Raw genomic sequence first — 23674 nt, 5'->3', positions numbered from 1 at the left:
GTCTCTGTTTGATTCTGACAGCAGAGGAAAAGCTTACAGAGACCAGTCACAACATAATTGTATTACAATTATCAGGGAGGTCTGGAAGTGCATAATCATGTTGTTTGCTAATGTGATGTTGGCTATATAAAAATATTAGTGATTAATGAGTGCATGTTGAACCTATATAATGAAAACATTTCCTCTGAACACATTCATTTAAAAAAATGTACATAAATATATGGCATATGCTTTTTAGTTACTTTTTAGTTTAGTTAAAAAACTAAAAATAAAAAAGAGATTGTATCTTAATAGCAGCAAGATACATGCCTGTCACAAAAAGAAGGGGTAGTCAACAAATCAGTGATGCGTCCACTAACACACACATGCCCACACGCCACACTGAATTTTAAACTGTTCATACAATTCTAAAATGTTGATTTACTATATATATATTTTTAATGTATATACATGCATTTATTATGATTATTGTTATCATTATTAAATACATAACTGTACATATCTCTAGATTCTATGTAAACACTAAGCTTTGTCAAATTGCAATACATTGTAACGATTGTCATGCCAGTTAAGCAAGTATTGAACTGAACTGAATTTAATTGAGGGTGTCCTCATACACAAAGTCCAAAAGTGAGGCTTTCCAGGAAATCCCTTATATGGCCAAAAGCATCCAACTACCACTGTGGCTGAATAGCGTGTGGATGGGAATGGTTGACTGTTGAAACGTGAAGAGAATCAGCACACAAATGCAACAGTATATGGTTTATCTATGTTCTTCAAGCCATCTTGGGTATTTTTCATAAGGATAATGTGTATTTATAATGCAATACTAATTGAAATAGCCCTTGTTACTGTATAGAATACCATTAAAGGGGTCATATGGTGCGATTTCAAGTTTTTCTTTCTCTTTGGAGTGTTACAAGCTGTTCGTGAATAGGTAAGATCCCTAAAGTTGCAAAGACTAAAGTCTCAAACCCAAAGTCTATTCAAAAGTTAAGACACGTCCATGCCCTCCGAAAATGCCTCCTTTAAACACACCCACATGTCTACATCACTGCGTGGGACGATTCGCATAATGCCGCCCAAATGTTTATGCAAAGAAAGAAGGCGTAATTTCTTGCTGTAGTATTGTTGCTGCTGCAGCCCCCATGTCGTGGAGACGCTGTGTGTTTGATTGCGAAAGGGAATATACTTTGTTTGGTCTTCCAAAAGTGGACATAACTAGAAATCAGTGGTTAAGCTGTATTTACAACAGTGTTCCGGAACAGTTTAACCCAAATATTTGTGTTTGTGCAACGCATTTTACGCAGGACTATTTCCTGAACATGGGAGAGTAGTCTACAATGCCGGCTGTTCCGAGTCACAGCCTGTAAGTATGTTTTCCTATTTAAAAAGATTTGGGGAAGTCGTGGCCAAATGGTTAGAGAGTCGGACTTGCAATCGAAAGGTTGTGAGTTCGAGTCTTGGGCCGGCAGGAACTGTAGGTGGGGGGAGTGCATGTACAGTTCTCTCTGCACCTTCAATACCACGACTTGATGCCCTTGGGCAAGGCATCGAACCCCCAACTGCTCCCCGGGCGCCGCAGCATAAATGGTTGCCCACTGCTCCGGGTGTGTGTTCACAGTGTGTGTGTGTGTGTGTGTGTGTGTGTGTTCAATGCTCTGTGTGTGTGTGTGCACTTCGGATGGGTTAAATGCAGAGCACAAATTCTGAGTATGGGTCACCATACTTGGCTGAATGTCACGTCACTGTCACTTCAGATTGCCACTGACTATTCAAACATGAGTTTTGAGCAGTGTACAGTTGTGCTTGTTGTTTTCTGTTTCTCCGATCACAAATGCAGACATGGTTTTATGTTTACGCAGCACTATGCAACGCAACGTGTAAACAGTATAAGTTATTATAATCAGTAATTCTGTCCCCACTGAATGCAACAAATGCTTTGTTTGGATTGGGTTTTCTTGGTTTTGTCTTGTCACACTGGGACACGGCATCACAGTATGGTGAGGGGCGTAACATTTCCGTCACACGCTTGAGGTATTCAGCCAATTACATCACGCTGGATAGCTGGCCAATCAGAGCACACCTCGCTTTTCAGACTGATGAGCTTTGTAAAATTCAATGTGTTTTAGAAAGGTGGGGTATAGAGGAAAAACAATAATGTACAGTATGTGGAAAATAATGTGTGTGTTTTTTTTTTACCTTAAACCATATAAACACATTTCTTTACACCATAAACACAAAATAATGTACTTTTTAGCAACGTCATATGACCCCTTTAAATAATATAATTTCTGCTTCATTCTGTAACTAACTAGACTTCCTTTTAAAAGAATATGAATTTGCATCTTATGTAATATCAGAAAATATTTCTGTGGCTCTCATAATGCTTCAAAAAGTTACAAAGCCTTGAAATCATTGACTGAATGAGCTCAATAACATTTTATTTTACAGTAATTGTACAGTATTCAGATGATTCTTACATCTGAACATCACTCCATGAATCAGATCAGCCGCACATATGCTATCATTATGTATATTCCAAACATAAACCTAGAGGGGCTGAGATCAGGGTTGTGGTATGCTAATGTAACCCAATAAAACCATAGCAGTTAATTCTGTATCTGATCATAACCTGCCGTCCTATTCCCACATACAATGTAGGCAAATGCAGCAGTGCTTTTATGAGATTTTCTCACTCCCTTTCTCTCTTTCTCACTCTACCTTCCTTCTTTTGCCTTCTACTCTTTAGTCGAATTTCTCTCCTTGTCTCTTTTTTCCCTCATCTTTTTATCTTCTTCTTGCTCACATTCAGCTGGAGACCTCATTATTCACAGCACATTTACAATTTGAACTTTTCTCCCCTTTTCTGTCTTATTCTGGCATTTATGACTTTATGTTCAAATTTATGAATTTAGCCCTTCCTAAAAATGTCATATGGAATGATGAGGTTATTTTCCTCAAAACACATTCTCATTTTGTACATTAGTACTTCAAATTTCTATGAACAAGGAGAGAAGGGAAATTACTGGCATCTATGCATGTTCAAGAACATAATGGTATTCATGTTCATTATACAGTGCTGTCCAAGCATCAGCAGCTATGTTGAAAATATGGGATTCATGTCAATTTTAAGCCTACATTTTTTTTTTGATTTTTTTATCAAATAAATGTTATGATGTTTGAAATATCAAATGAATATAAGACATATTTAGTTTAGGTTACTAGACAAATATCTAAGTTAGTAACAATTTGTCACCTTCTTTGTTCATGTAAATTTTTCTATTCATTTCTATTAAGTTAGTTCTATGTACATGGTGAGTTCACTTTCACCATGAACCAGCTAACACTGCAAAAGAGGAGAACACTGACATTTACACTATGCCATACAGTTATTTCTTATATTGCATCCTGGGTTGTTTCTCCACATGATATGGACTTTGAAAACTACAAAGACAGCTGGAGGAAAAGGAATCAATAATGTCTGCTGATGTAACTATAGACTCTCAACTACAAAACTATCACAGAGTATCATCACTGAGACTTGCTATCCAGTCAAGATTAGAAAGACTTCCTTTCACACTATGTTCTTGTATGTTCTTAAAATAAACAAACAAGAAAATTAATAAATGCACAAATGAAAGACAAAAAAACAAACAAAAATGAACTGATGATGAAATTATATTTTTTTTCCATGGCACATCTTTTAATGCTTACATGCTGTTTTATGCTTTGTTTTATAATTTAAATTTAGCTTATTCTGAGGTTTATTGGCATGTTTCATTGTGACAACTTGTCCCATTTGGCAATTATTTGTGTTCTCCTTTCTATAAGATATTCTGTTTCAAAGTTCTGTTTCTTAGACTTCAGCTTAATGTGTTGATTTTGTGCATAAAGCTGCAGTGATCTGCCTTTTTTGTGCATTAGACAGCTGTCTAACTGAGCCAAGCTTCCCTGCAGGTATGGCCTGATTTAGTTTTGTAATTATAAGCAAACCATCAGTGCGATGCAAACTATTCACAAGTAGATGCACTGAAGAACTTTAACTTTTGATATCATTCTGAAAAGAGATGCAGACAATGTTGCTGAAATTACCTATTGTAACATGGCCTTATACTTTTTTCATCAGATGCAAATGGGCTCGCAAATTCATTACACGTATAATGAACTGTTTTGCATCTAAATAGCAAGAAACATAACTTTCAGCCACAAACTCCGCAGGAGTTCCATTTAATGCAAAGTAAAATACAAGTTGTGTGGAGGTTTTTTTCTTCTAGTTTACAGTCTTTTGAAATATACAGACTGTTTGAAATGTAATTAAATTGTTAATCAGGACAGAGAAGATAAAAAAGATCAAGTACCTTGTGCCCTTCAGCTTATTATTGTTGTGATTTTTTTCACAACAATAAGGACGCCTGTATATTATATTCAAATGAGCGCATTTCCCTCTTCTTGAAAGGAAGTGATCGTGTTATCTTTACCGGACACCCTGCAGAACACAGTGCTGCCTGGCCTCTATACTGTACGTCTTTTATATCTCCAAGTGGAATATGATTTTAAAGCCGGTGAAAATCTGGTGGCTCTCAGAGGACAGGGCATAATTCACAGATTGATCAAAGCACAGGTAGCGGCAGGGTGGCTGAATTAGATCTCGTCTGGAGATGCTGACTGGTGACAGGGTTCTGATTAGACATTTCTTGCAGTGTTAGAATGAAATGAAGATTATTCACTCTGTTAATCAGTCAACCGGGCACATTTTTTCCCTGAACATTAATGCAGAATTGAGTTTTCCCTGTAATTGTGCAAGAAGACATTTGTGACATGAACAAGACACCGTTTTGAAGTCTGTGGAAGGAACTGAGGTAGTGAAATAAATTTGGCAATGAGACAATGACAGATTTTCATGGACTCACCGACTTAACACATCTTCAATGAGAACCACATTCATATGTGTTGTTACATTTCCAGGCATCGTCCCAAGCCTTTTAATCATCCTTCTTTATTACTGACAAACAAAAGTTTGTGTTTTGTAAATATACAATGCTAAACTCAGTGACAAAATTACTGCAAATTTTTTCCTTTTAAAACAGTTAAATGCAAACCCTGCCAAAGTGAAATGCTAAATTGCAGACAGAAATCTTGGTTAACGAACACAGATGTCAACAGTGAACACAACCATAAAAATGGAGTATTACGATGTCAAATAATCACCCCAAAATGAAAATTGTGTCACTATTTAAATTAAAACATAGGTTTACAAATATATGAATAAATATATAAGAGAAAAAACACCCCAAAATTAAAATGCAATAAGTAAAATTAAAATAACATTTAATAATAATAATAATAATAATAATAATAATAATAATAATAATAATAATTATCATTATTATTATTATCATTATTATTATTATTATTATTATTATGTTATTCCAGGAGCTCAGGATTTCATAATACTTTTCATTTGTAAATTTGTGTTTGGTTTGGTTTGATTTAGCACTTTATAACCAAATCTTATACTTTACTACAATTACAATTACTTTGTCAGACTAAACTTGACTAAAAGACTAAATTTGCTTCAAAAGATGAAGCTATGACTCAAACTGTGAAAAAATTACACTGTATATGGATAAAGGTTTGCTATTGTGGGTGTAAAATAAAAAAAACCCAATATATATATATTTTTTATTTTGTGCTGCAACAAAAAAGAAAGAAAAAAAAAGAAAGAAAAGGAACTCAATGCAACATCTTTCTATAAATGCTAAACAAGAAACGCCAGGCCTGAAATGCCATCTTAATGCATAGATGCATGTTGAAAGAGTCTGTATCTTTAAGAATAAGAATGAATCATCGCAGGTGCTTGTCTCTGATAAAATACTGTTTCCTCCATCCCAGCTGTCATCAGAGCTCCAAAGCAGTCACTGAAATATACTCCTTGTTGCTCCCTTTTGCTGTTGCTGGAACCCTGAGCCATAAATATATGGCCTTTAGCCTTTTTGTCTTGGGGCTGTGCACTACGGTCACTGCTTATGGTACTCCGGTGGGTGCTTTCAGCAAGGCCAAGCTGTGTTGTTGAGGTCTCAGCCTCCAAAAACTCATAAAGGAGATCAATCCTAACTAAGACAGTAATTTTTGCCTATCAAAGTCTGGAGAGGAGCATAAAACACTTGAAATGCTTGCTCGTAAGTTGTAAAATATTGGCAGCGGGCATTGTGGCGCGACATATCGTAAATTTATAATTATGTCCGTAGTTGCAAAGTACACTCACAAGAGAGGAAAAAAGAAAAAGACTGCAAGAAAGAAAACATGTTTACTGTGGGATCTTTGGTAGAGTACACCATTCCACTAAACATATAAGCATTTTTTTATAGTCGGTTTTAAAAAAGACTTATGTGCCATGCTATCAAAAGTGACATAAATTTCTAAAAGCATACATAATCATATTGCAGCCTGGGTTTTCTTGGTTAAAGTAAAATTATGTTTATTTTAATCACCCCATGCTTCTATGTTAGCAGAAATTATAGTGCTGCTTGTTTTTCTTAATAGGCCATTACCATGTAGCATATCAGGCCACCATGTCATTATGAGTTTGAGGTGCACTGAGGCTTGGTCTGAACTTAAATGGGCCAGCAGGATGAATTGAACCCTTAAAACCTAAAACAGGCATCGGTGGGTGGCTGCAGCATATGCATCAAAACCGAATGGACTGTGCTGTCATACAAGCCACTGCCTGCATCATTACAGCGAGAGAAATTACAATGTGTGACTTCCTCGAGATGATATGAACGCTTGTGAGTTCAGAAAGTAAAGTTAAGTTGCATTTTTTCTCTCTCTTGGCTGAAGGATAAGTTTGTTGGTACTGTAGTTTGCATGGTTCTGTTTAGCTGTAAATTATTGCGGCTCAGCAGGGATCTGGCTATACTGGCATCCTCTATGAATTTGGTAATAAGGAATAATGTTATTTGGAGCTTTCCTACAGCACGGCTGGAGGACAAGTAAATAATCTCATTCCATTTTTTCCAGTTCTTACACAAACTATACTGTGTTTTCTGCATTCATAAATCCCAACCATTCAACCTTGCTACCCAAATTATTGTAAGAAAAATAACAAACAAATATTTTGCTTTAAAAGTAAGTTTGATGAATGTAAATGTAAGTTTATTTAAAAACTCCAACCCATCATTTGGACCCAACTTAGCTAACCCCTACTGATAGCTTAATGTACAGCATATGCTATTACCTATTGCTTGAACAAAAACAGAAACAGCATACAAATAGGGTACTGCATTGGGCCTCACACATTTTATTTTATTTTATTTTTTTATTGTCAGTGAAAGGTGGTGCTTAATAAAATAAAATTGTACAAACTTATAATAATGTATATGTAACTGTAAATTATATATTTTTTATTATTTCATTGATTTGTTATGGTTCATTTTTAATTTACAAAATCACACAAATCAGGGTTTTAAACTGGTTTTATCTTCTCCTAAAGATGGAAAAATATTAGTTTAGGTTAACGTAAGAATAATTTTTTTAAAATGGTTGAATGAATACATTAATAAATAATAATAAAACAATGAATAATTAATGATGTTTGTTATTCCATCCCAAATTTGTTAATTATATATACAATTTTCCTGTTTATATTTTTGTTGAATAAGAGCTTATTTATTGGTTATTGGTGCTCAAAAATGATAAGCTAAAAAAAGAAGACAGGTTCTGAAGATAACAAAGTCTCCTCTCGTCTGCAGTATGTGAGTAAAGCAGGTCTCACTCAGTATTCCATCACTCACAGAGAGTTATAAACTCTGTCTCTGCTCTCAATATGCTTCTGAATTCCATTATAAAATATTATTCTCAGCTTCCACACAAGGTCAGTAGGATTAAAAAAAAAAAAAAAAAAAAAAAGCATCAGGTGGTCTGGAACTTATTTGAAGTAACTGTTTGAAGTTTTACTCACGCAGAGAGACGAATTAAAGTGGAAAGAGCAGCTATTTTCAAATAACTTGTCACCTGAGGAGAGTGATTCAAAGTCACAGCCATATATTAAAAGAGATACCGTTGCACAAATATACAATTTAACTTCATTAGATATCACTAAATGTCTGGTGTGTGTTATTTTCTCTACTCTAAGGATGCCTTGATATTAAGCTTTAAGCTGCCTATAGTTTTTTTTTTTTTTTCATTACCTGCAGTGCTTTTTGGGTTTGAGAGGAAGCAGTTTAGTGACCCCAAAACTTTCCAGGAATAGCACTCTGGTGGTTCTGCTCAGTCAGCTGGCATCTTTCTACAAGAAGATCCTCACTTTCACTGTCTGTCTACAGTTTTTCTGACAAATAATTTCTGGGAAGTGGAGTTCTGGTACCAAGGATTTAGAACTGAAAAACAAAACTGTGTGCATTGTGCTTATGAGATAAATATGCATATTATGTATTCACATATTGTTAGCATGTGTAGTTTTTCACATGAGCCATGATTTTGATTGTAGAGACATGCTAGAAATAATACAAACGAGTCCAGATGGCTTATGAAATGAGCAGGTGTTTGGTTAAATGTTGCTTCCTTTACATACGCAAAACAATGAACTGAAGCACATAAACAACAGAATCCAATCAGACTCATTAAATGTTGTTCATATCTCTGAGAGATCTTATCAGAAAAGAAGAAAAGGTAAATATTTGATTGCATGTGTATTGTTTCAGGGCCCCTGAGGTTATGATGTGCTTGCAAGTCTTTGAGTTGAGTATTGCTGTCAAAGGCATAACTTATTTGTGCGGTTTTGTTGCACTGCTATTGCAGCTGAACGAATGCTGTCAAACTGTTTCTACTACGTACTGAAACAATTAAGATCAAAAGAGAAAAGAAGAGAGAGAAAAAAAATGTGGCATGATGACCCCCAGATGAATAAAATGAAATTAATGATGCTATCGTAGGAGGATAATAATACTATTAAAGGGTTAAAACCAGTAATATTATATAAATCTTATATATTGTTTTAATCTATATGACCATATATGCATAATAATAATAATAATAATAATAATAATAGGCCAATAAATAGCACAATGCTGTAATTGTATTTATTTACAATATCATTGATAAAATAATAATAATAATTATTATTATAATAGGCCAATAAATAGCAAAAAAAATGTTATTGTAACTTTTGTTTGTATAAAAACATCTATATAAAAATCTAGTTATATATATCTAATATAATATAATATAATATAATATAATATAATATAATATAATATAATATAATATAATATAATATAATATAATATAATATAATATAATATAATATAATATAATATAATATAATATAATATAATATAATATATAATTTGAACTAGATTTTTGATACCTACAAAACCATTTCTGGAGAGAACATACATTTAGGTGAAAGGACTTTTGAAATCAAAATTTCTAGCTACTGAGAAAAGCAGTCCTTATATGAAAACCTCATGACAACTAGCCCAGTCTCCTCTATATTTAACTCCTGTCATTGCTGTGTCACACTGAATCGCATCTCTCTCATTTATAACAGTCAGTGATGGCAGTGAATGGACTGCTCAGAGTTGCAGAGAAAATGATGTATGTCTGCTTAAACTCATCATCATGATCATCATCACACTGCGGATATGACTTCCAATTAGCATGTCTTGCATTTCTACTTTTGTGAGATCTGAGGAAGCAAATGACCTTGGTTTCCCTGCTCCACTAGCAACTTCTACACGTGTGAATGCTAATATTAGTGTTTTTTTATTGATCCAAGCAAATGTATAATTCAACAGAGCTGTAAAGAGTAAGGGAATACCACCAGTGCTCTCTTCCATTCTGATGTACCAGCAGTTACATAAAATATCCAAAATCCAGTAAAAAGCTTGGCAAAGCATAAATCTTAGCAATCACAGTGAGGGAGCGTGAAGATATGTTTTTTAGGATTTCTTCTTGAAGAATGCATTTGTAGCCATTAGCAACTTAAATGGTGTTTGTTGGCCTTTCTTTCTGTTTCTTTCTTGCTTGCTTTTTTTGAGAAGTAAATCTACTCTTTTCTTTTGTTATTTTCTTACGTGAATCGCAGACAGTAAAGCAGCACAGACAATGTTGTTTAGTGGGAACAATTTTACCCTGTTATGCTTTTGCTGCATTCTGCGTGTTTTAGGTCAGGCGTGGAACTTAGTTTAGTCACGTTAAAGACAACTTGACATGCAGTAAGCGAATAAACTCTGCCCTAATCTCGCTGTTCCACAAGTCATTACGCCAAGGTGACACCAAACTGTCATACTCTGACGTTCATATATCCTACTTTTATTTTTCAGGGTTGACATTTATATTTTGCAACCTCTTCTAAAAAGCCTGAAAAACATCCTTTGTGTTGGAGTTTGAGTATTTGCTTGTCAGTGAAAACTGTCCACAGACTGGATGCTTTGCACAAAGACTACGATCACAAGATAACTATGCTGCAAATAGCATGCAGCCAGCCACTATTTATTTTCCTCCTGACCAGATTTATTGTATTTACTGGGTCCAGAGTGACTCATGATCACCCTATCTGCTGGTTTTGGTTGCCGTCACATTTGTTGGATATTGGAAAGGCCACTATCTGACCCATACAATTACAGTTTTATTGGGTTCACAGATATCGCCTAGAGGACCACAAGCTCTGCTGAAGGATGCATATAGTGATGCACAACAACCACAAGCTGACTGGACAACATTAGAGGCTCTTTCTCACTGATAAGAAATAAATCGAGGTCTGGGGCCAAAAACTTGCTGAAATTTAAAAAGGGGTTAAGCTGTTACTTTGTGTCATCTATATTATGTTATCGGCCAAGTTATGCATATTGTCACATAAAAAAATCAAATAAAATAAAAATGATACTGATTTTAAATTATGAGTAACATTTTAGTGCATTTAACATGAAGAAGGGCACAACTGATTAAATATGTACTCTTTATGCTTTTTTGTATTTTATAATATTTTATTTTGTAAAAAACAAACAAACAAACACAAAAACTAATAACTAAATTATCATTCTAAATGCAGTGAATTTAGGCAGCAAAATATTATAATGTATAGGGGAAAAAAATAATGTATTGATTTTTCCCTTATTTAAATCTGTTAAGTTTATATTTAATTGAGTGTTATATGAAAATATAAGACAAATAGGGGAAATGAACATGCATAAATTAAATAAGCAACATTCTCTGAAAATATATCCAATAAAGACCCAACATTGATAAATAAAAATATCTCTAATATATGGTAATGTATGGCCTGTCAGAAGAAAGAAATTGCTAATCAGCTCAACTTTAACCCTTTCATACCTCACCATAATGGAAAAGTCAATTTTCTGACAGTGGTACATACATTAACGTTACATGGACTGATGCCAGAGAAATTACTTAAAAGGACAGTAAAGATCTGCAAACCTTATTTGTAAAGCTTCCCATCCAAAACAAGTAAGACAGAACAAATGAAGTGTAGACATGATAAGTAGCCGTTGACTGAGCATCTCTGACATGCAAAAAAAGCCTATACTTCTCACCCACCATTAACCACTCAATCTTTTCCCACTACTGTTGGAGTGCCTTTTGATTTTGATGAATTTATATAACATGCATCAAAGCCTATCCTCCAGTGATGAATGAATTTATTGATTGTGCCTTTCCAATGACTGTCTCAACCAACTTTATGGTAATTAGAGCAATTAATCTGGACATGGCTTATTCTTACAAAAACACAGCTACTGTTGTTCGCTTTTCAGGGTTGAAATGCTTTAAAAAACAGCTGCACATACTTTTGAAATGTAAATGGCATTCCAATTTGAATATGGGAAGGTATCACACGTGCAATATGTGATATAATATCACATTATCATAATTTTCACATTTACCAGTGTATTTACCAGACACTATGATCTAGTGTATGGTCTATTTTTACTGCACAATAACCTACTACACAATAGCACAGTTAAATTTCACCTTGTGTTTGTTTTATTATATTAATAATCTACAAAACTAAGAGCAAACTCCCTCTGACTTTGCACAGTTCTTCTAGTTGTCAAGTCAAGTTTTGTGTGAATGGCCTCTTATGCTACCTGTGAACTTTTGTGCTTGTGTCTCACTTCTTTTGCAGATTCTTGCACTTCTTTTGTATGCCATTGTGATGAGTCAGCTGCCCCCTCCCTGATTATCATCGGCACCCTGTCCTAAATCGCCGCCCTTCACCAGGCTCCCGACAGGAGTGGGTGTGAGAGAGGCAGGGCTGGCGACGTGTGAAGGGGCACACCTGACGTAAACGGAGCCTCATCACCACTGCTGTTGAAAAGCCCAACGCTCCTCTCCTTGGGAGTCCGGTCTCTTCCCCGTGCATGCACACTGGTGTCCTTGTGGGTCCAGAAAGGGTGTGTTGAGGGATTCCCGCACCACCAGAGATGTGAGCTGCCGGACCCGCGGTCCGGACGAGAACCGCACCCGTTTACATGGCCGTCGGGCTAGGATGTCGGGCCGTCCATGCCCTGCAAGCACTGCGGCCAACGTGAAGGATGTGGACTCCAGACTCCACCCCTTACCTGGACCCTTCCTCCATGAAAACTGCCCGACCCACACGTACCCTGCAGCACGACAAGGACACCAGATCCCCTGTTTGTTTTGGACACTCTCCCACTTTGGCTACTTTTATTCCCTTTTTTGGTTAATTTTCTGTTAATAAAAGCCTCTCCGAGGCCTGACTTCACGCCCACTGTGTCTGTTGTTCGCACCTCCCGCCACAGCCATATATCCATTTCAAAAGTACAATTTTACACATTACTGTATGTGGGATATTGATTGAAAGAGACTATAGGATTCAGAGTTATACTTGAGCTACTTCAAAAAACTGGTTTATCATTGGCTGATCTACATTCTTTTCATTAGAGAAAGTCAAGATTCACCTGCACAATCATGGCAAATTTACAAAAAGTCTAATAGAAATGTGTAGAAAATATGCTTGACAGTTTATGACAACTAGATCAACCATTTTATTGACTTATACGATGAACTAATGACTATATGTTTTGTGGGGTAAGACCATTGAAAAATGAATAATTGTCTCTCTGTATTAAGATATTGGAGGACATAGCACTTATGGATCCTAGAAGAGCAGATGTTTAGAGCAGAATATTGGATTTCTTCAAAGATAAGATTCTTTTCTGTCCTCCATTTATTTCAGGATAATTCGATCTACGACAGCAGTGCTCCTGGTCAGAATCTCTGTATCAGTTCCATGGACTGTTGTCTAAACTGTGTGGTGAATAGTGCCACAGAATAGTAATTTCTTTCTATGTGTGTGTGTGTGGTCCCTCCAAATGACATTATTTAGAGGTGCTCAGTGGGTGATCTCAGCAAGAAATGTGACCTGAATCGAAGCCCATCTCACCCTACTTGAATTACCCCATGTGGATTTGATCCTTTTCCCTTTACACGAGCACATAGATCAGGCTACGTACAAGATGAACTGCCATTGTCTCTCACATTTGTCATTAGAAGGAGAGCCGGGAGGTGCTTGGACTACCTACAGGCCTAAGTGGCAGGCAGTCAGAAAGTGACACTTCTAATACTGTCGCTGATGACAATGAGAGTATTTTTTCTCCGAGCTGAAAACTCATTTTGCACACGCTGCACCACTCAAATCTATCCTCATTTGGCCTGGGCCGCCTGCCAGATTTAATGACAGCTGCTTATCAAGGCAGAAAATATATTCAGTTGTGCAGAACAAGGTTTCTCAGCAGTCAGTGGGAGTGTCAATATGTGATAAAGCTTCTTCATAGTAGTCTGTACCTCTATGTCTGTCTAAATGTGAGTAGGTTTGTTTACTATAATATTTAAAGTGTAAAGTGCAGCTACTAACTCATTCGTTACATTATTGTAATGGATTTTTTTTCATAAAGACACAAGGGTCAGAATTCTAGACCATTGTGGCATTTCAATGTTGAAATGGATTATAATACCTTGTTTTAATACTCATGCTGTTTATAAATGGCAAATCTAAGTAATATTTTAGCTGTTTTTACATGTTATTCTAATGCAAACATTACAAACTCATTTAAAAAATCATTAAAGTTAGCATGCATATTATTGATATTATTCAGAATGATTCATCTGTGCGTATTTATCATTCTGACCTCAAAATCTAAATTAGTCTTATTAAATGTACACCATGATACAGAAGGAAAGATCTGAAAAAAAAAAAAAATTACTACAAAAAAAAAAAGAAAAAAGAAAATATAAAAACTGATTCAAAAATTAATAAAAACTAAAAGTATTTCAATCATACTAAATTAACACTGGCATAGAGTTTTATATGCAGTACCGTAAAAAGGTTTATGCCCCCTTCCTGTTTTTTTTTTTTTTTTGCATATCTGTCACACTTAAAAGATTCAGATCATCAAACATATTGTACAACCCGAATTCCGGAAAAGTTGGGACGTTTTTTAAATTTTGATAAAATGAAAACTAAAAGACTTTCAAATCACATGAGCCAATATTTTATTCACAATAGAACATAGATAACATAGCAAATGTTTAAACTGAGAAAGTTTACAATTTTATGAACAAAATGAGCTCATTTCAATTTTGATTTCTGCTACAGGTCTCAAAATAGTTGGGACGGGGCATGTTTACCATGGTGTAGCATCTCCTTTTCTTTTCAAAACAGTTTGAAGACGTCTGGGCATTGAGGCTATGAGTTGCTGGAGTTTTGCTGTTGGAATTTGGTCCCATTCTTGCCTTATATAGATTTCCAGCTGCTGAAGAGTTCGTGGTCGTCTTTGACGTATTTTTCGTTTAATGATGCGCCAAATGTTCTCTATAGGTGAAAGATCTGGACTGCAGGCAGGCCAGGTTAGCACCCGGACTCTTCTACGACGAAGCCATGCTGTTGTTATAGCTGCAGTATGTGGTTTTGCATTGTCCTGCTGAAATAAACAAGGCCTTCCCTGAAATAGACGTTGTTTGGAGGGAAGCATATGTTGCTCTAAAACCTTTATATACCTTTCAGCATTCACAGAGCCTTCCAAAACATGCAAGCTGCCCATACCGTATGCACTTATGCACCCCCATACCATCAGAGATGCTGGCTTTTGAACTGAACGCTGATAACATGCTGGAAGGTCTCCCTCCTCTTTAGCCCGGAGGACACGGCGTTCGTGATTTCCAACAAGAATGTCAAATTTGGACTCGTCTGACCATAAAACACTATTCCACTTTGAAATAGTCCATTTTAAATGAGCCTTGGCCCACAGGACACGACGGCGCTTCTGGACCATGTTCACATATGGCTTCCTTTTTGCATGATAGAGCTTTAGTTGGCATCTGCTGATGGCACGGCGGATTGTGTTTACCGACAGTGGTTTCTGAAAGTATTCCTGGGCCCATTTAGTAATGTCATTGACACAATCATGCCGATGAGTGATGCAGTGTCGTCTGAGAGCCCGAAGACCACGGGCATCCAATAAAGGTCTCCGGCCTTGTCCCTTACGCACAGAGATTTCTCCAGTTTCTCTGAATCTTTTGATGATGTTATGCACTGTAGATGATCAGATTTGCAAAGCCTTTGCAATTTGACGTTGAGGAACATTGTTTTTAAAGTTTTCCACCATTTTTTTACGCAGTCTTTCACAGATTGGAGAGCCTCTGCCCATCTTTACTTCTGAGAGACTCTGCTTCTCTAAGACAAAGCTTTTATAGCTAATCATGTTACAGACCTGATATCAATTAACTTAATTAATCACTAGATGTTCTCCCAGCTGAATCTTTTCAAAACTGCTTGCTTTTTTAGCCATTTGTTGCCCCCGTGCCAACTTTTTTGAGACCTGTAGCAGGCATTAAATTTTAAATGAGCTAATTAAGTGGAAAAGTGTAAAATTTCTCAGTTTAAACATTTGCTACGTTATCTATGTTCTATTGTGAATAAAATATTGGCTCATGTGATTTGAAATTCCTTTAGTTTTCATTTTATTAAAATTTAAAAACGTCCCAACTTTTCCGGAATTCGGGTTGTAATATTACACAAAGATAATGCAAGTAAAATGAAATTTCCCCCTCATGTTAAATCTCGAAAGATGTGATTAACCACATTATTTTAGATAGCGTAGTAAAATTTCACTAGCCACACCCAGGCCTGATTACTGCCAGGTATGTTAAATCAAGAAATAAAACCGGTCTGACAAAGTGAAGCATGCTTAAAGAGCAGCACATCATGCCACGATCTACAGAAATTCAAGAACAGAAGAGAAACAAAATGTTGACGTATCAGTCTGGAAAGGGATTTCTTTGATCAATTTTGCGATTTCTATTTTAATCACGATTTTGACATAGACAGACATGCTTTAAAGTCATAAATGCATTCAGTATGAATTTGAAACATATTTCCAAAAGAAAACCAATTAAAGGTTTATAAAAAAGTTGTAACATGTCTCTAGAACAGACATAAGTCAAAATAATCACTTAAGTAAAGGTGTGACAAAAAATAAAAAACAAAAATAAATAAATAAAGAGCTCATTGTAGTGGTGACTCAGGTGTTGAAATATATGTGCTGTGCCAGGTTCACACATTCTCCGTCTGCAGTGCGTATACAGTATGTGTATGCGGTGTATGTAGAAGCAGCAGAGAGTGTGCATTACTGTAGTGCGAAAGCACATTAATATAATGCGTAAGCGCGAATTTCTCCGCTCGCAAGCAGATTTTCTTTGCTCTTACTCCAGCGAACCATGGTCAGAGCCATTATCCATAAGTGGAATAAACTTGGAACAGTGGTGAACCTTCCCAGGAGTGGCCGGCCAACCAAAATTACTCCAAGAGCGCAGTGACGACTCATCCAGGATATTATAAAAGAACCCAGAACAACATCTAAAGAACTGCAGACCTCACTTGCCTCAATTAATCTAATATTTGCCAAACATATCTTGATTATCCTAAATACTTTTGGGCAAATGGGCAGTGGACTGGTGAACTTTTTGGAAGCTGTGTGTACCATTACATCTGCTGTAAAACCAACACAGCATTTCATAAAAAGAACATCATACCAACATTCAAACATGGTTGTGGTAGTGTGATGTTCTGGGACTGCTTTGGAGTTTCAGGACCTGGACGACTTATTATAATTGATGGAACCATGAATTGTGCACTCTATCAGAAAATCTTGAAGGAGAATATCTGGCCGTCAGTTTGTGACTTCAAGCTCAAGTGCACTTGGATTATGCAGCAGGACAATGATTCACCTCTGAATGGCTCAAGAAATACAAAATTACGGTTTTGGAGTGGCCAAATCAAAGTCTGGACTTAGATCCATTTGAGATTCTATGGCATGACCTTAAACAGTCCATTCATGTTTGAAAACCCTCCAATGTGGCTGAATAAAAAAAAAAAAATTCAAAGAAGAGTGGGCCAAAATTCCTCCACAGCGATGTGAAAGACTCAATGCCAGTTATCACAAACACTTGATTGCAGTTGTTGCTATCCAGTTAATAGATTAAGGAGGCAATTACTTTTTCACGTAGGGCAGGGCAGGTTTGGACCTTTTTCTTTAACAAATGAAATCATTATTTAAAAAATGCAATTTGTATTTACTATGATTATCTTTGTGTAAAATTAAAATTAGTTTGATTATATCAAACTTTTAAGTTTTATATGCAATTTTTTTTTTTTTTACAAAAACAGGAAGGGGACAACAACCTTTTAACCGCACTGTATTTGACCTTTTATTTTAATGCACTTTTATATAAATTTAGATGTGGGAGAAATTATGAAACAATTAGCTGAATGACAGTTTGGCATGACTTTAGCATTTGGCTAGTAGGTCTAAGCCCACTAGCTATATAACATACTACAACTAATTAAATGTGTATGAAAGAAAACTGAACTCATCAAGCTATTTTTTTGGGGGGAGAAAATTAGTCTTAAGGAAATGGAGGAAAAGTGAAATTTCTTCTTCAATAGCACCATATTATATAGTACATGAGTACATGGAAAGTAGTTCTTTGTGCAACTTTAAAAGGTTCTCCTATGGCATTAGTCTGTCAAACCCTGAGTGTGAGTGTGCTTACGCTGTGTAAGTAAGTGTGAGTGTTGAGATGTTGCCAGTGTGTTATGGAGCTGACCTACATTAACTGATTGCACACCCACAGAGGCCTTTGGAAACATCTACCACGTCCAGCATTGGACCTTACTGAAGATGATGTCCCTAAGCCAGACCTATCTGTCAGTCTGGGCCCAATGGGAATCACAGTAAGACAGAAGGTCAGTAGAGCTCCTGACAAGAGCTTCAAACAATGCTTTTCTCTAAAAACCATCTGCCTGACTGTGCTCTGCACTGTCCATCCTCTTCCCTTGCTCAATAACAATTTCCTGACAGAAACTTCCTGAAGTTTCTAGAAACCTTTTCCAAAAGTTTCTGGACTTTTCTGAGATGCACAAGAGTCACTGTTTTCTATAGCCACTCTTTGAATATCTGTCTTATAAGGAAGGACAAAGAAAAGTGTCTGTGTGTGTGCGCGCGTAAGAAATGGTGATATGTTAGTTAAATAGTGCAGCCCAGAGCAGTGCAAAGAATCCATGGTGAATGAAGGTAATCTACAATTACAATTCTTTCTAGTAATTCTCAGTTTATATCTCTATATCTTGCAATTCTGAAATTTTCTCAGAGTTAATTCTTGCAATTGCAGGTTTATATCTCACAATGTAGTCTTTTTATCTTGTAATTCTGACCTTTTTTCTTAGAACTGTGCATTTGTATCTTGCAATTCTACTTTTATATCTCGCAATTCTGAAAAAAAAAAGTGATTTATCTAATATAAACAGTGAAAAAACAGTGAATTGCAAGATAAAAAGTCCAATTATAAAATTATTTTTGTTCCTGTGGCAGAAGCAAGCAATCATGAGTTATCATATATCAATTATAAACGATTATTATTATTATTATTATTATTAGTTTTAGCCATAATAAAGAGAAGAAATCAAAACCTTTGTCTGCAAAAACTAGTGTCAGAAAGCTTTCCATCTCAGAAAAAATAGATGTGCATACTAATATTGCATAAATAATAAGTAAACAAATGATTATTATATATATTTTTTTCTCTTGAATGGTTAGAAGTGTCATTTTGATGATAAAAATAATTAACCTGCTATTCTGCTTAAAAAAATGGCTTGACATCTTAAACATCCCATTAGAATCTGAACTGTTAAACATACGTAATGGCTACAGCACAACATGAGATGGACATGCTATGCATAATTCATTTTCTAAATCCGCAGCAATTATTCCCCCAAGCAACATGCAAATATTAAATAAGAAACTTGCATTTTCGTAGGAAGCGAATATGCGATAGGTCGACCTACACTGAGTTGTTAATTGGCATTTTTTAAAGAAAGTGAAGCACTTGTGGGATTTGGTGGGGAGAAGTATCATGTTTATGACTGTAGTTCAGTTTTGTATAATCCCTTCTTAGACTAACCAGCGCTGTTGCCGGCTGAATCCATTCGTTCTGCTAGCTGATTCAACTCGAAGCGAATGGACTCCTAAAATCTTGCATATACCAGAGAACTCAGCATACACTGTTATTTAATCCTAAAAACAGCATCCACCACATGTGCCATGCTAATCTACCTTTGATTTACTCAGTTTATGTGGTAATGAGAAGTATGGTGAAGCCATTTACAACCTGTATTAAAGTTAATCAAATGCCAAATCGGAGTTTATTAAGTGTGCTACATTTGACGTGCAATAAATACAGTAATTAATCAAACAGTTTGAAGCAAATTAGAATTTTTCTCTTAAAGCAGGACTTGTAGGAAATGTAGGAAGCCTGTTTAAATGTCGAGTCTTTGTGAGACCGAAGGATATATCAGAATATGTGTGCAGAGTGTAATTCTCTTTATACAAACAACCCTTAGTGCCTGGTAAGTGGATGCCATAAATTGAAGCAAAAAATCAATTCACTGAAAAAACACCTTCATTTGTTGTTTATTGCTATCTGTCACATTCAAACTGCAAAAGACCCTTATCTGAGTAAATGTGCTGGGAGCTTTAGAAACTAATTGAGTTCATAAATGGACAAAACCCCAGTGAAAATTTCCATTGGCAGACTCTGATGAGGATATAAATGTTGCCAGGTTGATTGTTGGTGGTACGATGTATCAAATAACACCACAGAACTTTGAGCCAGTTTCTAATCTGGCTGTGAATTAAAGGATGAGGAACACAGGAGTTATATACTGCCAGACCTCTTGACTTTTAAATACTGAATCTGCTGTTGTAAACACCATCAATCATGCAATGTTTAATCTTTTGCTCCAACTAAAATGCTTATATAAACGCTTAGTACTTCTAAAATAATACTGGAATTATTTATAGATATTTATTTAATACTCTTAATTATTTTAAATCATAAAGAAAAAATGTACAGAGATGCTAGTTTTTTTTTTCATTAACAAAACAACAACAACGATCCAACCAATTTCCATTGAACTAAATCAAGTCCCGTCCTACATTTTTTTCCCTCATTCAAGTAGTTTCACTTTATTATACCTCACAATAGAGAAAAATCTTTTATGCCGACTTGAAACTGAAGCATTGTCTAATATCATTTCAATTTGAGTGTATTTGACTCCCAAAGGACAAGTGAAATACAATCACAAGCTCCCATTCACTTTATTGCCTCTTGTCTGCTTTCTTGATTTCTTGTCTGCTCATTCATAATTCTGTCTCCGTCCTGCAAACATTTCACGCTTCTTTTCACATACTTCCCCAATCAATATGATTTTTCTTTTTTCTGTGCCTTTACACAACCATCATCATTCCTTTCTTGCCACTGTATAAAATGCCTTTTTGTTAACAAAATATGAATTCTTTTACAAAACTACCAAAAAATTTAATAGCACTCTAAAGGTGCATATAAAGTGTTAGAAAATTATACATAACACATGACATTTCTTCAGAACTTAACTTGAAAATACCATTAAAGCATATGAATGTAGACAAATATATTACTTCCGGCATGATGCTAAAGGCTACACCACCATAAGAGTTCCCCATTTAAAGCACTTTAGTCTTATAAAAGCACCTTCTAAGACATTTATCAGCATTCAGCCATGTTTTCTGTTTATCTTTACGAATAGAAATGCCCTGCTGTCCATATATGGAAATGGAAGGGTGGATATCCTAGTATGGATGCTGTTCGACATGCAAAAAAAAAACAATGATAATGGCAGAAAACCTCATTAACTTAAGTGAATGAAATGTAACAATCAGCAACATGCTTTCACATGCATGGTTTATTGATAAAACTTTATGGACCAATTCTCACTATTAAATAGTTGCTTATTATCATACATGTTATTAACATATCAGCTATATTAGTACTTATAAAGCACATATTCTGCATGACCATATTCTATATCCCTAATCCTATATCCCTATATCCCTAATCCTACCCAATACCTAAATTTAACAACTGCTTTACCATCACTAAGCAGCAAATTAGGAGTTTGAGGGAAAATTTATAGTTAATGATTTGTTAATAGTGAGCATTGAATCTTAAAATAATGTGTGACTGCTTTATTTGAATGTTTTGGCGTGACATACCATGACAGAAAGTTCTAGAAATATGTATGTGACAACATAATTACATGACAGTGTAAAATAACAGCTGAAATTGTTTTGTTTATTAGTTTTAACCGATTCATTGACTTAGAGGCGAATTAATGGTTGCTTTTTAAACAGAAGGACACATCCTTATAAGGCTGCATATCTAGACTACCATGTCATAAAACTCCATCGAAGGATGTCACAGTTTGAAGGATCCTTAGTAAAAAACAGTAATCAAGGATTTTTCAAATTGTAATTACAATAGTATTTTTTTGCCTTGACTGCAGGGTGGAAACATTTAAGACAAAGCCAAATGCCCTTACTAGACCCCATCTCATGTTAGCATTAATTGCCGAGAAAGACTGCAACCTTGAAGCATCAGAACGACTGGACTAGGAAAGATGCATTCTCACTAGGATGTGTCCTTCCGTTTGAGAAGCACCCAATGATTAGCTCTATTGAACTGAAAAGGCGATGAATAGGAGTTGATTCCCTTTGATGGAGTCAATTCCATCCTTTGGAATCGATTCTCGATTCCTTAAGTGTCGGAATGAATTCTTTTTGGAAACAATTCCCAGCTCTAACAGTGCTTATTTGCATCATAACTAAGCAGTTCAACTCCAAATGCACATCTGGTCAGCATAATTGAATGGGATATGCACCAGAATTATGACTAATTCTCTAAAGTATGTGACGTAAACAGAAAAATCGATCAGTCTAAATATGGATTAAAAGCCTTAATGGAACACTAGACAAAGAAATATGACATATTCACCAGAATGAACCGTCCAGCTTTGATTTGACATGTTTTGATGCATACACCAGACTCAAAATGATATATTAGTGTCACTGAATTATATTTATCATACAACACTGGTCAGATCTTGAAGTGAAAGTCTTATACCTTGATATATATTATTTTTATTCATGAGAGTTGAGTTTGCAATATATGTACAAATAGACATCAGTCTGTGCATGGGGATCATTCTGCACCAACAGGGGTGGTGCTACAATCATTTGGTGCCTTAGAAAGCCATGCAGTAGAAGATATTGGTTGAGGAAGGTCAATGCGTGGTGCTTTCGAACAAAGTTGAACTAAGTGCACTGAGGCACAGATTGTGAGGGAAGACGATTTCACATCCCTGAAGTATATCTGTTTGTATTGGTGTGTGGGTGTGATTGTGTTTATCTGTCCTTTTTGAGATGCACAGTGTAGGAGGCTATAAGACCAAAGAAGGTTATTGTTTTGTTTTGCTTTTGTTTTTGTCAAGTACTGGTTTTGCAAGTACTGTTTTTTCAAACACTGGTTTTGCTCTTTATTCCATGTCATTCACCTGTTTAAGAAAATGATTGGATTATATTTTGTCTTGTTGAATATGAATGTATATGAATTATATGCGTTCATATTCAACAAGTATAAATGTATAAATATGCATATTGTACATACTGTATGCATATATATATATACTGTATGCATATATATATATATATATATATATATAATTTTTTTTTGCTCCATGTTGGAAATAAGCTTCCATAGCTTTTAAGCCAAAACATTTGTGGGTTTTTTTTTTCATTTATTTTTTACTTCCCTTATGAATTTAATAAACATTTTAAAAAGGACATTAATTGTGCAGACCTTAAAAAAAGGTTTTATTAATATTATTGCAAAAACAAAGTTGGTTCTGAGAAAATAAAAGTTGATTCGATATTTTTCTATCCAGTGTAATGAAATTCATACATTTTAAGTGTGATTTGAGTGTCTAAATACTTTTTGGAGCCACTATATATGCAGTACAAACTTGATATCATGGTGCTTTCCCTTAGGTAAACTAAACTGTTTTATGTTTTTTGTTTTGGTGCACTTTTTGTAATATTGCTTATCAGATCCCTGCATGACAAATCAGTTTTCCATTCTAAATCTGAACGAATGTTCTCCCTCTGCCGTCTGGCCTCCTGACAAAAGGGGCAGGTTTCTGTGAGGCTGAATAAATAAAACCCTTATGCTGTAGCTATATGCTATGGTCAAAGAGCCCTTT

The 23674-nt window shown here is 35.5% G+C and overlaps 1 protein-coding gene across 1 annotated transcript in view; it reads right to left on the bottom strand.

Annotated features, from left to right (window-relative positions):
* LOC132096347 (BMP/retinoic acid-inducible neural-specific protein 3-like) overlaps positions 1-23674 on the bottom strand; it is a 111429-nt gene that overhangs the window by 5314 nt on the left and 82441 nt on the right. The gene's annotated exons all lie outside the window — the stretch shown is intronic.

The sequence above is a fragment of the Carassius carassius genome, chromosome 20 (genome assembly GCF_963082965.1).
Source record: "Carassius carassius chromosome 20, fCarCar2.1, whole genome shotgun sequence".
NCBI lineage: Eukaryota > Metazoa > Chordata > Actinopteri > Cypriniformes > Cyprinidae > Carassius > Carassius carassius.
Note: the sequence above shows the minus strand (reverse complement) of the source record. Positions and strands in the feature narration are given on the sequence as shown.